This window comes from Mobula birostris, chromosome 19 (genome assembly GCF_030028105.1).
Source record: "Mobula birostris isolate sMobBir1 chromosome 19, sMobBir1.hap1, whole genome shotgun sequence".
NCBI classification, from domain to species: Eukaryota; Metazoa; Chordata; class Chondrichthyes; order Myliobatiformes; family Myliobatidae; genus Mobula; species Mobula birostris.
In genome coordinates, this window is record NC_092388.1 from 17,854,438 (window position 1) to 17,860,370 (window position 5,933).

Sequence of the window (5,933 nt, forward strand, 5' to 3'; positions counted from 1 at the left end):
GATGGAGAGGTGAGGAACCTGCATGCAGCTATTCATTTTATTTGTAAGTCATTCACCCAGAATGCCCTGTCACATTACGGTCAGTACATAATACACAGGGAAGCTCAGCAGCAACCTGCAACGGCCAAAATATACATGAATACATAACATATCCCCCCCCCACCACTTATCTCAAAGGTTCCCCCCCTTCCCAAATACAGAGCAGCTATTGAACTATTAACATTCAATGGTGTAATCATCAAATTCAAACAACAATGATTTTTATTCTTCTAAACCAGGGAAAGAGGGTAGACTGCCCCTATTTCCAGGAATAACCCTGGGTCTTATTCTGCCCCATGTGCTGAAGGTTAGTACCTAAACTAGAGATTCAAATTGTCTGGAGGCCGCCTGCTTCTGTGGGGGTACTGACGACTTGGGGATGACGTCAAAGTTGTTTTATCTCTTGTTGGTCTATGTATAGATCTTGGCTGTGCTCCTGCGTTGTCAGTAAGGGGCACCTCAGAAATGGGGGGACAAATGGCCTTGTTGAATAAGGATTGGCATGTGATGATTCTGTCTGCCAAGCAGTCACCTAAATTATCTGGGGATGGAGGCCATATTTCAGGGGGTTTTGATTGCAAAGGCAAGTTTCTAGTTACCTTCATACGGTTAACCAGCTCATTGACAGAAGTCATATCTGTGTTTTTTTTTTTTGTATTCGTTTAGGACCAGATGATGCAGTTAGAGTCTGCTCCAGATGTTCCACCATGAATGGGGCAGCAAGCTTCCTCCCAGGTTCCATTTTGAGACCTTTCAGTTCCACCTCTTCCACAATCAAAACCTCTCCAGTCTGTGAACTCTCCTTTAGGTTCTCCTTGTTGGCAGTGAGACTGGACAGCAGCAGTTCCACATCCACATTTGCTTTTCACAGTATTTCTAAAACAACAACCTTTCTTTAATTAATCTCCCATTATCTTCTCATGACAAAGTTGTTTCCAAGGTGTGAAACACAAATTGGGATTTTCTGCTCCAGACCAACATGTCTCCCAAGTTCTTCATGTGGGGTAGACCACAGGCTACTAGAACAACCATCTGGTCTACTTAAGTTAATTGAAATTATTGACTGAACTGTCTAGATGCCACTGATCCCTCACCAAGCACCTCCTGGCAATCATTCATGCTAGTCCAGGTACACTTTTCTTCATGTCGAAGAACTCATTGAAGTCAATATATTGTAAGTTTGCAGCCTTAAAGGAGCTGCAAAAAGTCCATATCCTCAGCTGATAATTGAGAGCTCCTTATTGCTTGATTTCATTGTCTGGATTATGTTATAAAATTGTCACATAAAGTACTGCAACCTTTTGCCAGCAGTAATGCAATCTCTTTAAGGAAACTTTCAAGAGCAGCATAGTCCTCTTTACTCAATTCGGCATGAGTATGGCCATACCGTACTGACATTGCTTCAAAAAGGACTTGATAGTTATCTAAGAAGTAGGTGCTGAATTGGATGGAATGCAATGCTAATAGACACAGCCCAGCTGAGGGAACAGCATATCGCTTCATGTCAATCTGCTGATTTATGGCTTTCATTGCACTTTATCATCAAAGCCTGTAAGCTCTTTGTGACTAGTGGGGCCAGCAGAAAACCATTTTAGTTCCTCTTCAGTATAGGAATCACATCCTCTCCCCTCATCAAAAACACGTTCTCTAGCATCTCTGTCACGCAAGTCTTTGTCTCTGTCATCACTGGCCGCATGATGCTATTATGTGCCCACTTCTAAATCTCTGCTGGCTACTGTTATGTTTCGTAGCTCCAAAATATAAAACTAATCAAAACAAAAACATGAAGCCGGGAATAACATGTATGCTTCCAGTTTTTACTTTTAGCAAGGCTTGTACATAGGATAAGTGGGATGTTGACATATGTGTGAGCAGCAAAGAATGCTTAATAAAACAATATATATTTACAATATTATTCAAATATTACTGACATATTAAATACACAACAGCAACCCAACCCATGAATATTTTCATTGTCTTTATTTTCCAATGGTCTTCCAGATTGTTGCCTATTGGACATATTGGTCACATGACAGCCACCACTACAGCTTCTTCCTTTATTCTCTCTCATAGATCTGCAATACTTCACTTGGGACTGCTCTCTCCAAATGTGAAGCATAGTCCTTCTTGGTGCCATCCAGTAGCGAACTCCTGCCAGAATTGGGATACAGCGATGGATGCCACCTTTCAGGATCCCAGATGCCTTCACTGCCACATTTTACCAAAAGACATGCTGGCCTTTGCTTTGCATAGGGGTACTTTTAGATTTCTAGAATCTTTTCCTTGGACTATCTATATGGTTTCTTCATGCCACACACCTTTATTGTATCATTTAACTGATCTTTTTCTTCAATGCATTTTGTAACCATGTCACCATCAAGGCTCAGAAGCCACCTCTGCCACTCCACTAAGAACCTGGACTTAACAAACACCTCAGCAGAGATTCCTTTCATACTGCCCCATTCTCTGTTGAATACTTCTGCACGTTTCTTCAATACCTCTTGAAGACCAGTGCTCCCATCAATCAAGCGCATTTTGTATCAGTTAAGTTTGAGCTGTTCCAACCTCAAACATCCCTGAGGTGCTGGAGAATTACCTTTAACAAAATACAGTTTCTTTTTCTGCTCATTAATCTTCACTGTAACATGTATTACTCCCCTCACTGGAACAACCTCACCAGTGTAAGACTTTAAAGTCAACCTTGCCCCTTCTGGGGGTGAGCTGCTGCAATTTCTCCTTGTAATCTTTCTCTGACACCAGCAATATTGCAGCACCCATGTCCGCTGGTCTCCTCACTGTGGCCACGTGCATCCATGGGGTCACCCTATAGCTGTCTTTGTGTACCGAAACAGATACGACATGCAAAGCTTCCTTGACCGCAGAGTGGAAGTCGCTCAGTCTGTCCTCAGGATGCTCCATCTTGATCACATGTTTCTTTGTAGTTTTCCAAAAGAGCTCTCTGCTTCCTTCTCTATAAAGCTCCATTCTATGTAAGTAGGAAGGTTCAATCCCTCCCACTTACATCGCAATACTTCCATGCTCTCGATCTCCTCGCTAACTTTTATTTCCCAGGCCCTGACCACCTCATTTTCACCATGGATCTCCACTCCCCATAATACTTCTCTCCCCAATCAAGAAGACCTTAAAGCTTTCTGCTTCCTACTCAATAAAGGAACCAACCAGTTCCCTGTTACCACCACCCTCCTCCGTCTGGCAGAACCGGTTCTCACCATCAACAATTTCTCCTTCAGTTTCTGCCACTTCCATCCTACCTTTAAATTCACTTGGTCCAATTCTGACACCTCCCTTCACTACCTCAATTTCTCTGTGTCCATCTCTGGAGGCAAACTGTCCATTGACATCTTTTATAAACCTACTGACTCCCACGGCTATCTTGACTAAACCTCATCTCAATCTGTCTCCTGTAAAAATACTATTTCCATTTTCTCAGTTCCTCTGTCTCTGCCACATCTGTTCCTAGGTTGAGGTTCTCATTTCCAGGACATCAGAAATGTCCTTCTTTTTCAAAGAATGGGGTTTCCCTTCCTCCACCATTGATGCAGCCCTCACTCGCATCTCCTCCATTTCCTGGACCTCCGTGCTTCTGTGCTCATCCCATTTTCCCACCACTTAAACTGGGATAAAATTACTCTTGTCCTTACCTATCACTCCACGAGCCACCTCATCTAAACACATCATACTCCGTTTTTTCCGATCATACCACCAAACATATCTTTAACTCCACCCCCCACCCCCCACAGGGACTGGTTCCCTTGTCCATACATCCCTCCCCACTAATCTCCCTCCCGGCACTTATCATTGCAAGCAACCAAAGTTTCACACCTGCCCATCACCTGCCCCCTTACCTCCATTCGGGGCTCCAAATAGTTCTTCCAGGTGAGGCAATGCTTCACCTGCGAATCTGCTGGGGTCGTCTAATGTATCTGGTGCTCCTGTTGCGGCCTCTTCTATGCTGGTGAGACTCGTTGAAAATTAGGTGACCGCTTCATCAAGGGCCTCCACTCTATCTGTCAAAAGCGGAACTCCTTGGTGGTCAAACATCTTAATTCACTCAGGCTGCCCTCAGGGTGGAGGGACAACACCTTATATTCCATCTGGATAGCCCCCAAACTGATGGCATGGATATCGATTTCTCCTTCAGGTAAAAAAAAAATTCCTTCCCCCTTTCCTCTTCTTTTATTTCCCACAATGGCCTCTTACCTCTTCCACCTGCCTATTACCTCCCCCTGGGCCCCCTCCTCCTTCCCTTTCTCCTATCTCCTATGCCCTACTCTCCTCTCTTATGAGGTTCCTTCCTCTCCCCCCCCCCACCTTTTTATTCTGGCGTCTCCCCCTTCCTTTTCAGTCCTGAAGAAGGGTCTCAGCACAAAACGTTGACTATTTCCTTGGACGCTGCCTCACCTGCTGAGTTCCTCCAGCATTCTATATATGTTGCTTTCGAATTTCAGTATCTGCAGAATTTCTTGTGTTTACACATTTTACCAAAAGTACTTTTTCTTTATTACAGTGTTTTTGTTGGCAATATCTTTTTACTTTTACAGGAGCTTTGAATGTGTCCCTCTTTGCCACAGCTTCGGCAATCTAAATCCTTATTCAAACACTCCTTTGCTGAATGTTCAGTTTTGCCTCAACATTACTGATTGCCAATATGTGTCTTATTCTTAAAGTCAGTAGAACCTAGGAAGATGCACTTAATAGCTGTGCTATTTTAGCTGCCATCTCCATTGATGTAGTAATCACTATTTCCTTATGTAATGTTAGTCTGTCTTCTGTGAAGTTCAAAGTTCAAAGTAAATTTATTATCAATGTACATATATGTCACCATATAGAACCCTGAGATTCACTGTCTTGCAAGTATACTCAATACATCCATGGAATAATAACTGTAACAAAATTAATGAAAGACCGCACCAACTTGGGCAGTCAAACAGTGTGCAAAAGACAATGAACTGTGCAAATACAAAAAGAAAGAAATAATAGTAGTAAATAAATAAGCAATGAATATCGAGAACATGAGATGAAGACTTCTTGAAAGTGAGTCCATAAGTTGTGGAAACATTACAATGATGGGGCAAGTGAAATGGTCCCCTTTGGTTCTAGAGCTTAAGCAAATTTTCTTAACTGCCTCATTACGCAGACCACATACCACATAACGCGTCATCCAGTGACTGCCCAAAATCACAATGTTCAGGCAATTCCTTCAGCACTACCACAAACTGTGAAATAGATTTGTCTTGCTCTTGATTCCTTTTATGAAATCCAAACCTCTTAGCAATATTCAAAGGTTTCAGTGAATAGTGGTCCTTAAGACTTTAACTATGTCCTCATAAGGAAGGCTTATGGCCAGACTTGGCAGTCTGTCTAATAAATTAAGCTTTTCGGCACCCATCACAGTCAGAAAAGTTGGAACACGAATATCATCTGAAATTTCAGTTTAGCAGTGCAAAGTATTCAAATCTTTAACTATATGAACTCCATTGCCATGTCATTTCATCATGTAACCCTAAACTTCCAAATATCATCGCCATTTTCAAACACAATCACGTTCCAGAAAAATTAACAAGTCTTATCCTGCTTCTTCTCCTCTCTTACTTGTTTTATTTTACCATCCCGTTCTCTCCCCTTGGATTCTTCACTCACCGTGCTTTCTGCAGCTGTTTTTCCTTGTGCGTGGCATCTTCTTTTCACTCAGCTACATTACATCATTGAATACAAACTATTCTTGCTGAAGGGAACTAAACAATAAATACTGCAAGAGGGCTTGTCGCCTCTTCATTACTTGCTATGTCTGTGGTACTGAGAAGCCGGGTGGCCATGATTAACGCCCAAGAGAGACGGAGATATGAGAAACCAACATGCTGCTGTTTATTTTA

General features: G+C 42.4%; 1 pseudogene; it reads right to left on the reverse strand.

The window, feature by feature from the left end:
- Positions 1–498: 498 nt before the first annotated feature.
- On the reverse strand, positions 499–2,573 carry LOC140212285 (eukaryotic translation initiation factor 4E transporter-like; annotated as a pseudogene).
- Positions 2,574–5,933: the final 3,360 nt, after the last annotated feature.